Genomic DNA, 12,417 nt, shown 5'->3' with positions numbered 1-12,417 from the left:
CTAACCTGGTTCAGCTATTCGGAGCAAGGCCAGAGAACCACTCACTCCCAGCTGGAGGCGGCACGCCTTTGTGTGTATCCCAGACAAGGCTTTATTTTAAAAGTTTGTAAAACTTAAGCTGAAAGGCCATACAAGTGCGTCAGGAGCAAAAACCAAAGGGAAAAAGTTGGTTGCAGAAATCAGTCTCATCAAATAAAAACCATACCACTAAAAAGTTTCCCTAAACTTATAATCAGCACCCAAAATAGGCTTCAGAAGTGTAGGAGGAAGACAATTCATTCAAACAAAAGGAACTTAGAAGAATTCTTTGCCTTAGAAAACGTCTTTCAATCTCTCTCAGATCAAAATACGAAGCTCGATTTGCTTACCCGCCTACGTATATTTTTCGTTTTTAATCTTAATATCAGAATAACATAATAGCCCTCACATAAATCTGTCTCTGACAAAGCAGCTTTGTCATTATACATGCCAATGGTGGACCACACCGTAGCTCCTGTGATATCTGCAGCTCAAGGTTAAGTAGCGCGTTAGTCATAGAATTCTAAAAATAAGAATGATACTTCTTGAAATTCATAATGCTTTTTGTGCAGCGGAAGGTAATTTTCTCCAGATACGTAAGGTTCTCTAGACTGGTATTCTCTTCACTGACCTTACGCCCCACAGGTAATCTCTGGGCTGCAGGATTGTTGTTTAAACTATGCAGCTTGGCTCTAACCAAGATGATATTTTTTCCACACGACCTGCTGATGTGGGACATGGCTGAAATGAATCCCCTACAAGCTGCGGGGTTAACAGGGGCACTTCTGCCTGGTTCCAGGGTGAATCTAGTTTTCACCTAGTCCCCAACTTCATTTACCAAAGAAGACTACCTGAACGTGACTATTGAATCATCATTTTGAGATCTATATTTTATAACATTTACTCAACTGCTAAAAAAGTGACAATCTTAAGAAATAAATCCCTTGCCAGAGACATTTTTTTTGCTTAAATTAAGAATTTTTTATAACACTTCTCACTGTCTATCTCCCTTCACCCACTTCACAACCCCCCACATACAACCACAACCTAAACTAATTAAGGAATTATTCTCCATCATATTCCTTTGAGAGAACTGTGTGCTTTTGTATGACAAAGACACTGTTCAAATGTGATATGTGACAACCCTTATTCCACTTTAAGTTGCTAAAACTTGTGGGTGGAGGGGGGCTTTAAGACAATAAATATATCCAGGGGAAAATCAGAGGTGCTGGCTGGTGATGGACACTAGGTGAGCAGAATAATTAAAATCATACTTCAGGCTCAATAGGCTTTTTTTTTAACATCTTTATTGGAGTATAATTGCTTTACATCGTTGTGTTAGTTGCTGCTGTATAACAAAGTGAATCAGCTATATGTACACATATATCCCGTCCCTCTTGCTTCTCCCTCCCACCCTCCCTATCCCACCCCTCTAGGTGGTCACAAAGCACCGAGCTGACCTCCCTGTGCTATGCGGCTGCTTCCCACTAGCTATCTATTTTACGTTTGGTAGTGTATATATGTCCATGCAACTCTCTCACTTCGTCTCAGCTTACCCTTCCCCCTCCCTGTGTCCTCAAGTCCATTCTCTACCTCTGCGTCTTTATTCCTGTCCTGCCCCTAGGCTCTTCAGAACCTTTTTTTTTTTTTTTTTTTTTTTAGATTCCATATATATGTGTTAGCATACGGTATTTGTTTTTCTCTTTCTGACTTACTTCACTCTGTATGACAGATCCTATATCCACCTCACTACAAATAACTCAATCTCATTTCTTTTTATGGAGGAGTAATATTCCATTGTATATATGTGTCACATCTTCTTTATCCATTCATCTGTTAAACAAAGCAACTAATGAAGGATTAATCTCCAAAATACACAAGCAACTTGTGCAGCTCAATATCAAAAAAACAAACAGCCCAATCCAAAAATGGGCAGAAGACCTAAATAGGCATTTCTCAAAAGAAGATATACAGATTGCCAACAAACACATGAAAGGATGCTCAACATCACTAATCATTAGAGAAATGCAAATCAAAACTACAATGAGGTATCACCTCACACCTGTCAGAATGGCCGTCATCAAAAAATCTACAAACATACAGAGTGAAGTAAGTCAGAAAGAGAAAAACAAATACCGTATGCTAACACATATATATGGAATCTAAGAAAAAAAAATGTCATGAAGAACCTAGGGGTAAGACAGGAATAAAGACACAGACCTACTAGAGAATGGGCTTGAGGACATGGGGAGGGGGATGGGTAAGCTGTGACAAAGCGAGAGAGTGGCATGGACATATATACACTACCAAATGTAAAATAGATAGCTAGTGGGAAGCAGCCGCATAGCACAGGCAGATCAACTCAGTGCTTTGTGACCACCTAGAGGGGTAGGATAGGGAGGGTGGGAGGCAGGGAGATGCAAGAGGGAAGATATATGAGAACATATGTATATGTATAACTGATTCACTTTGTTATAAAGCAGAAACTAACACACCATTGTAAAGCAATTATACTCCAATAAAGACGTTAAAAAAAAATCAACAAACAATAAATGCTGGAGAGGGTGTGGAGAAAAGGGAACCCTCTTGCAATGTTGGTGGGAGTGTAAATTGATACAGTCAATAGGTTTTTGAAGAGCTAGAAAGATCTTGGAGATCATTTAACACTTTAGACCAATTTCTCCATTTTGAAGAAGAGGGTTTGCTAAGGCTCGAGAAGCTGAAAAATCTTCTAATTCCAGTCTGGACCAGACCACTGGCTCTCTGTGATGAGTGTCTTCATGGGTACAGGTCTGCTGTGAATCGTGCTTCACTTGATCCTGGCTCCCATCCATGTGTGCCTACTCTTGGTTATGTGATACCATAATGAAAAGAAGATGGAAGGAAACAGAAGTGGAACCAGAGTGAACCCTTCTCTCACCGGCAAGGATAAACAGACCACTTTAGAGCTGTGATGGCCTCTTGCATACCTACATGGTTTAATAAATCAGTTCTGGCCCAGGACACAGAAACGTAGATTCTGGTCATGTCCCTGGTACCCTCCACCTCTGCCCATTCATATGCCCTCTGCCAGAGTTCTCCCCATCTCAATTCCCAGCATCCATAGGCAAGCTAGAAGACAAGCAGGCAGTAAGTGAAGCATTTGTTTGCACTCATAACATAATTGAAATTTACTCTGTTGTTCAAGAGGATGACGAGAAGAGAGATTGCTGTTGGAGCAATCCAGGGGGAAGGAGTTATTTTATACGCTTTAAATGGCACAATGGTGCCATTTCTTGCTCCAAGAGTTGCAGTGAGAGAGAGCTTCACTGACACAGTTATAGTGAGTAAGAAATTTGGTGGAGTGAACATACATCACTGACCCAGTGAGCTCAAGAAAGGAAACAAGAGGAGGAGAGGAATAAAGGGTGGGAGGGGGAGAGAGTGAGAGTAAGATAGAGAAAGAGGGAGAGAGAGAGAGAATTCCTCAGACTTTAAAATCCAAAAGAGACCTTATCAAGCCATTTTCTCCCTGTTAAACTCTAAGGAGAGTGCTCATCCAGTGCTATCTCCACCCACACTACGGGCGCGCCTCACTGGTGGACAAGTTCTTTTATGCTACTTGATTAAGATAACATCCTTGGAGAGGTTACTTAACTCTAAGCTGTGGCAGGTTGCATTAGACTGATATTCCACGGTGATAACTAGCCTTTAAAACATGGAGCAGTCCTGGATTAACTTACCTAATGAACCTCAGGAATGGTCCCACTCGGTTATGAGTCATTGTGTCTCCCCATCTGATGACACTGCTCTTTTCAGCAGTGGAGACTGACACCTTTGTCCATGCATCTTATTCACGGCTACACAATCATTTCAAGCAGGATTCTTTGCTTCCAATATTTGTTGAAACTCATTTTACACTCACTTGGTAGGTATTTCATTGCCAAACACAAAGGCAATTCCAGGCCCACTGTGGCCTGCTGTTTACCCACGACAAGGAAGGGGGTCAGAGTGCCTGACTTCCTGCCATCTTCATACTAGCATGGCCCTGATGTGATTATTCAATATCAAAACATGACGTTTCTGTTTCAGAGATAACATGGAAAATTAAGAATGCCTTTTCTCTCAATGCTAATTAATGAAGGACTTTTAAGATGGAATCAGACACTGTCCAAATGGAATGACACTCTCCTTGGAATGGAAAGTTGGGTTTGGAGTCTGTCTTTCATTCATTCAGTAACTATTTACTGACAGCCTACTGTTTTTCAGGCACTGTGCTAGAGGTTCTGTCACTTTCCACTCCCATGACCTGGACATGTTATTTAATACACCCCTGCTTCATTTAGGCCAGACCCCTTTTACAGTGCCCAGCTGTCCAACTGTTCATGGCAGCCCAGTCTCAGAACCTCCAATGCCATCCTTCCTGCATAGATGTGTGCGTTCTTTTGCCATTGTTCCATGTCTGAAAAACAAACACAGGCACAGTCCTCAAGGGCATTTCCTGCTAGTGAATCTTCCAAAACCACCAGTACATCCTGTAAACACATAGAGGTGGCTCAAGATGGAAAGAGGGTGGAATCCTTTTAGCCCCTAAATGTCTAAAGTCCAGGTGAGTATCCCCCCCTTTATTTATTTTTTATTGAAGTATAGTTGATTTACAATAGTATATTAGTTTCCAGTGTACAGCATAGTGATTCAGTGTTTTTGTAGATTATATTCCATTGTAAGTTACTACAAGGTAATGGCTCTAGCTCCCTGTGTATACAATATATCCTTGTTGCTTATCTATTTTATATATTGTAGGTTGTATCTGTTAATCCCATACCCCTAATTTGTCCACCTCTGCTTCCCTCTCCCCTTTAGTAACCACAAGTTTGTCTTCCATATCTGTGAACCTGTTTCTGTTTAACATATACATTCATTTGTACCATTTTTTAGATTCCACACTTAAGTGATATCATTCGGTATTTGTCTAATATTCCCCCTTTTAAAAGTTAGTCTGAAAAGCAATGGGGCTGGATAAATTGAGAGTGAACCAGTCTCTGCATATGTGAAACTCTCGATCATCTGTGTTTATCCTTAGTGGGAAACCTGTCTCTCTAGTACTGGGGCCATTTACCATATATGTGACCCTACGCAAGTCACTTAATGTCCCCAGGTATCCATGGGTCTTACTGATGTTATCTTCATTCTCATCCTCATTCTCATCTGGACATCTGGTCAGAAAGAACTTGGTTGGGAGATTCTCCATTCAGGCTCTCCGACACCCTTTGTGGGTAGTCAGACTGCCTGGGTGAGATGAGAAACGCTATCTCTCACCAATGATCTCTCAAACATGGAAAGGCTGTCTGCCCACTAGAAGTCTATCTGCGTGAATGTCTCTCACAACCAGTGCAGATATCTAGGAATGAGAGGGAGTCATAGCAACCTTACACAATTAGCCTCATTAATCCAGCAGAGCCAGAGCTCCTCATTCTTCTTTTGATAAACACAACTGGGCTGGGCGCTGGCTGTTGACAAAGAAAGCCATAGGTGCCTCCACTTCAAGACAGTCCTGAGAGCCTCAATCCTCTGGCTGTATTGGTGAGCGGTGGGGGGCACTGTGCTTCAGATTCTGGGAGGAAGCCCACTCTCATTCTGAGAACCTCTCTCGGGAGGCCATGTGATTGTCCAAGCCCCGGACCATCAGGGGTGCTGACCACACTCAGGCGGTGCTGGCAGCTCAGTGCTAAGAGGCAGAGCATTTTCAGTTCCCATCTCTATGCCGATGACACAGAAATTCATTTTTCCAGAGAGATGGTATCAGGGGCATTGATGGTCGGAGTAAGGAGCCCTGATCACCCCCATCTGGCCAATGAATCCTCTACTTTCAATATGGCAGGTGAAAAGGTTATAGCATTTTCTAGGTTATAGTGATCGCTTGCTTGGGTTTGCACAGCCCAAAGGATGTTCCTGGGAATATGAGGTCATGGTTTGAGGTCCAGTTCTCACCAGTAGGAACCAGGAAGAGCCTCTTGAAGAACTGAATCAGAGTTGGGTACATGGTCCCCAAAGGAGGGGTGTAGTGGAGTAAGATCCCAGGTTGTTCGATGCTGTGTGGGTTTATACATTGGGCAGCCTAAGGCTACCTAGTAAAGTGTGTATCATGAAACAGCTCTTACAACTTAATGGGACTTAGTGTCTAGGCCTCTTTTTGGCCCATTAGAAACTAGTTTGTTAGCTTCAGAAATGAATTAGGCTGACAAAAAATATTTTAGATTGATAGACAGGATGAAAAGAAAGATTCCAAGTGGAAGATTCAGTAACCTACTCAACTTGTCTCTCTGAGTAACAGCCTTCTACTCTTTGAATAAACAATGATTCTAAAAGAGACTCTGGGGCAGCCCACACACATAACATGCTCTCACCTACACCAGGTATCGTTTAAAATGTCTGTGCCACACCAATCCCCTTCTGAGGGAATCTGCCCAAGCCCACACTCTCTGTCAATGGGCCCAGCCATACTCTGTACCACCTGACCTCACTCTGGACACAGCTTCAGCCCAGGGTCAGCATCTCTCCCAAGGGGAGTCCACAGCAAAGACAGCAGTGACCCAAGATTTATATGGCCAGGATCAAAATGTTTAGGTGAGCTGGGCCAATGAGATTTCTCTATAAATATTTGGAACTGGAAGCCTGAGAGGCTCTTTTCGTTATGTGGGCCACCACAAATAGAATGACACAGGTTCAGGGCAACCCTAGTGGGACATGCACAGTCTGAAGTAATGGGGGCAGAAATATGAGTAAGCAAAGGAAGGTGACAGTGGAAGAGGGGCCCAGAGCAGACAAGAGAGGAAAAAAATGCTGTTGGGAGGGAGAGATCAAGTAGAAGGTAGCCCTGAGCTCTCCTCCCTGCTGTTCCTGGCTTGCACGTCCTTTCAGGCAACTCCTCTCTTCTTGCCACTAGCTCACACAAATGCTGAATTTAAAATACCCCTCTGGTCACTCCAGGGACAGGCTGGCATTTGCCAGGTGGCGCATCGGGGAGGTCCATGGAGGCACATTTCTCTTTCAGTTTCCAGCTAGATGGGGTGTCCAGTCTCTTACACGACACGACTTTGTTTTCCCTTCTTCACAGGCAGAAACTGCTTATGGTTGCACACTCTCGACATTAAATATATGGTACCTGCATCCAGGTCAGTCGGTGGAAAGTAGTGGTTTTTACCCCAGAAGCTGATTGTTTGATCACAGACTTATCAGAGCTGGAAACTCTCACTTTTGAAATGATTCTTTACTGCAGTCTTGACTATAGTCTCATTTTTCTTCCTGAGGACACATTTTAAAGAGCCAGGTGGTGCATAGGCTGCGGTAGAACTCTCTGTGTTCTCTCCCCCACCCCCTCAGATTAGCTTCAAACACTTCTTTTTAATTCAGAGAAAATAGTTATGGCCATTTGTTTAGCACTATCCCAAATATCTCATTTGGTCCTCAAGCGATGAGGTGATGGAAGTACATGAGGTAGTATTTCTCACAAATATAAAATTAGGGGCCTACAGCAAAGAGAGAGATAGTAACTTACAGAAAGTCACACAGCACTGGCAAGTAGCAGAGCCGAGTCTTGAATCCAAGCCTTCTGATGCATGTCCGCTGTCTTTTCTGTCACAACAGAGGACATCTCTAATTTTTTTTCTACCAGAGTTTTCCCATTAAATTAGTACTGTAAATAGTATAATTAGGTTGAATCAAAAGTCCTTTGCCTTTGGACAGAATATCTTTGGGGCACACATGTATGCTGAAAAGAAAAGTACACGCTGGACTTCCTCTGCTCATCTGCAATGGCCGACAGAACTCAAAGCCATGACCCTCGACTGCCAATGTGTTAAAAAGCATTAGTGTTCCTGGTGTTCATTGCATTCTTCCAATTGTTCATTTATTTAAAATGTACTTAGTGAGTGCCTGCTATATGCCAGACATTACTTTACCAACTAGGGGTAAACATGAATAACGTGAGACAAAGTCCCTATCTTCACGAAACTTGCATTTTGGAGGGGAGGTGGACAGTAATAAGGAATTACATAGAGTCACGTAGCGATAAGTGCTATGGAAAAACAAAAGAGCATAGTAAAAAAACCAGCAAGTGACGGGGAGATCATAAGGGAGTCAGACAAGGACTGAGGAAGTGACATTTGGTGTGGAAGCAAGGCCTGCGAAAATGTGGGGAAGAGTTCCAGCAGAAGGAACAGCAAGTGCGAAGCCCTGTGCCAGGAGAATGCTTGGTGCATCTGAAGAATAACAAGGAGGCTGGCGTGGCTGGAGCTGTGTATCTGAGTGGATGAGCAGTAGGAAATGAGGGAGGAGGGTGAGCCAGGCAGGGTCAGACAAGTCATGGTAGAGCCTTTGGATTTTATCTAAAGTGTGATAGGAAGAGAGCATGACATTATTTGGTTTATGATTTAAGAGGACCACTAGCAGGGGTTTTTGGAGAAAAGACTGTAGGATGCAGACGTAAGAAAACAAGTGAGAAAGCCACTGCAGTGGTAGACGCAAGAGAGGATGGTGCTATATATTGCTCCCATTAGCACAGGGCTATTTCTTCCATTTCTCTTGACCCCCATGTCTCCCTCTGCTCCTCTTTGCACCAAAGCTCCTCCAGACAGGAGAAGATTCACTGTTTCCACTTTCTCTGTTCTCATTCTCTCTTAATCTCTTAACATTCATGTTTTTATTTTTTTAATCTTTATTGGAGTATAATTGCTTTACAATGGTGTGTTAGTTTCTGCTTTATAACAAAGTGAATCAGCTATACATATACATATATCCCCATATCTCCTCCCTCTTGCTTCTCCCTCCCACCATTCCTGGCCCACCCCTCTAGGTGGTCAAAAAGCACCGAGCAGATATCCTTGTGCTATGCGGCTGCTTCCCACTGCTTATCTATTTTACATTTGGTAGTGTATATATATGTCCATGCCACTCTCTCACTTCATGCCAGCTTACCCTTCCCCCTCCCCATGCCCTCAACTCCATTGTCTACGTCTGCGTCTTTATTCCTGTCCTGCTCCTAGGTTCTTCAGATTTTTTTGGTTTTTTTTAAATTCCATATATATATGTGTTAGCATACAGTATTTGTTTTTCTCTTTCTGACTTACTTCACTCTGTATGACAGATCCTAGGTCCATCTACCTCACTACAGATAACTCAATTTTGTTTCTTTTTATGGCTGAGTAATATTCCATTGTATATATGTGTCACATCTTCTTTATCCATTCATCTGTCGATGGACACTTAGGTGGCTTCCATGTCCTGCTTATTGTAAATAGTGCTGCAATGAACATTGTGGTACATGATTCTTTTGGAATTATGGTTTTCTCAGGGTATATGCCCAGTAGTGGGATTGCTGGGTAATATGGTCGTTCTATTTGTAGTTTTTTAAGGAACCTCCATACTGTTCTCCATAGTGGCTGTATCAATTAACATTCCCACTAACAGTGCAAGAGGGTTCCCTTTTCTCCACACCCTCTCCAGCATTTATTGTTTCTAGATTTTTTTAATGACGGCCATTCTGACTGGTGTGAGGTGATACCTCATTGTAGTTTTGATTTGCATTTCTCTAACGATTAGTGATGTTGAGCATCCTTCCATGTGTTTGTTGGCGATCTGTATATCTTCTTTGGAGAAATGTCTATTTAAGTCTTCTGCCCATCTTTCGATTGGGTTGTTTGTTTTTTCGATATTGAGCTGCATGAGCTGCTTGTATATTTTGGATATTAATCCTTTGTCAGTTGCTTCATTTGCAAATATTTTCTCCCATTCTGAGTGTTCTCCTTTCATCTTGTTTATGGTTTCCTTTGCTGTGCAAAAGCTTTTAAGTTTCGTTAGGTCCCATTTTTTTATTTTTGTTTTTATTTCCATTTCTCTAGGAGGTGGGTAAAAAAGGATTTTGTTGTGATTTATGACATAGAGTGTCCTGCCTATGTTTTCCTCTAAGCGTTTTATAGTGTCTGGCTTTACACTTAAGTCTTTAATCCATTTTGAGTTTATTTTTGTATACAGTGTTCGGGAGTGTTCTAATTTCATTCTTTTACATGTAGCTGTCCAGTTTTCCCAACACCACTTATTGAAGAGATTGTCTTTTCCCCATTATATATTCTTGACTCCTTTATCAAAGATGAGGTGACCATATGTGCATGGGTTTATCTCTGGGCTTTCTATCCTGTTGCATTGATCTATATTTCTGTTTTTGTGCCAGTACCATACTGTCTTGATTATTGTAGCTTCGTAGTATAGTCTGAAGTCTGGGATCCTGACTCCTCCAGCTCCATTTTGCTTTCTCAAGATGGCTTTGGCTATTCGGGGTCTTCTGTGTTTCCATACAAATTGTGAAATTTTTTGTTCTAGTTCTGTGAGAAATGCCATTGGTAGTTTGATAGGGATTGCATTGAATCTGTAGATTGCTTTGGGTAGTATAGTCATTTTCACGATGTTGATTCTTCCAATCCAAGAACATGGTATATCTTTCCATCTGTATCACCTTTAATTTCTTTCATCAGTGTCTTATAGTTTTCTGCATACAAGTCTTTTGTCTCCTTAGGTAGGTTTATTCCTAGGTATTTTATTCTTTTTGTTGAAATGGTACATGGGAGTGTTTCCTTAATTTCTCTTTCAGATTTTTCATCATTAGTGTATAAGAATGCAAGAGATTTCTGTGCATTAATTTTATATCCTGCTACTTTACCAAATTCATTGAATAGCTCTAGTAGCTTTCGTGGTGACATCTTTAGGAATCTCTATGTATGGTATCAGGTCACCTGAAAACAGTGACAGTTTTACTTCTTCTTTTCTGATTTGGATTCCTTTTTTTTTTTATTTGGATTCCTTTTATTTCTTTGCTGTCTCTGATTGCTGTGGCTAAAACTTCCAAAAATATGCTGAATAATAGTGGTGAGAGTGGGCAACCTTGTCTTGTTCCTGACCTTAGTGGAAATGGTTTCAGTTTTTCAGCATTGAGAATGAGCTTGGCTGTGTGTTTGTCATATATGGCCTTTATTATGTTGAGGTAAGTTCCCTCTATGGCTACTTTCGGGAGGGATTTTATCATAAATAGGTGTTGAATTTTGTCAAAAGCTTTTTCTGCATCTCTTGAAATGATCATATGGATTTTATTCTTCAATTTGTTAATATGGAGTATCACATAGGTTGATTTGCGTATGTTGAAGAACCCTTGCATCCCTGGGATAAACCCCACTTGATCATAGTGTATGGTCCTTTTAATGTCCTGTTGGATTCTGTTTGCTAGTATTTAGTTGAGTATTTTTGCATTATGTTCATCAGTAATATTGGCCTGTAGTGTTCTTTTTTTGTAACGTCTTCAGTTTTGGTATCAGGGTGATGGTGGCCTTGTTGAATGAGTTTGAGAGTGTTTCTCTCTCTGCCATATTTTGGAAGAGTTTCAGAAGGATAGGTGTTAGATCTTCTGTAAATGTTTGATAAAATTCGCCTGTGAAGCCATCTGCTCCTGGGCTTTTGTTTGTTGGAAGGTTTTTAATCACAGTTTCAATTTCAGTGCTTGCTATTGGTCTGTTTATATTTTCTATTTCTTCCTGGTTCAATCTCCGAAGGTTGTGCTTTTCTAAGAATTTGTCCATTTCTTCCAGGTTGTCCATTTTATTGGCATGAAGTTGCTTGTAGTAATCTCTCATGATCCTTTGTATTTCTGTAGTGTCATTTGTTACTTCTCCTTTTTTAATTTCTAATTCTGTTGATCTGAATCTTCTCCCGTTTTTTCTTGATGAGCCTGGCTAATGGTTTATCAATTTTGTTTATCTTCTTAAAGAACCAGCTTTTAGTTTTATTGATCTTTGCTGTCATTTCCTTCATTTCTTTTTCATTTATTTCTGATCTGATATTTATGATGTCTTTCCTTCTGCTAACTTTGGGGGTTTTTTGTTTTTCTTTCTCTAACTTCTTTAGGAGTAAGTTTGTTTATTTGAGATGTATCTTGAGGTAGGATTGTATTGTTATAAACTTCCTTCTTAGAACTGCTTTTGCTGCATCCCATAGATTTTGGGTCGTCGTGTTTTCATTGTCATTTGTTTCTAAGTATTCTTTGATTTCTTCAGTGATCTCTTGGTTATCATATAGTGTATTGTTTAGCCTCCATGTGTTTGTATTTTTTACAGTTTTTTTCCTGTAATTGATATCTAGTCTTGTAGCATTGTGGTCAGAAAAGATATGTGATATCATTTCAATTTTCTTAAATTTACAAAGGCTTGATTTGTGACCCAAGATATGATCTATCCTGGAGAATGTTCCATGAGAACTTGAGAAGAACGTGAATTTTTTTTTTTTTTTGGATGGAATGTCCTATAAATATCAATTAAGTCCATCTTGTTTAATGCATCATTTAAAGCTTGTATTTCCTTATTTATTTTCATTTTGGTT

The sequence above is a fragment of the Monodon monoceros genome, unplaced genomic scaffold, assembly GCF_005190385.1.
Source record: "Monodon monoceros isolate NGI ecotype Baffin Bay Population unplaced genomic scaffold, NGI_Narwhal_1 Super_Scaffold_18, whole genome shotgun sequence".
In the NCBI taxonomy this organism is placed as follows: domain Eukaryota; kingdom Metazoa; phylum Chordata; class Mammalia; order Artiodactyla; family Monodontidae; genus Monodon; species Monodon monoceros.
This window is presented reverse-complemented; position numbering follows the sequence as displayed.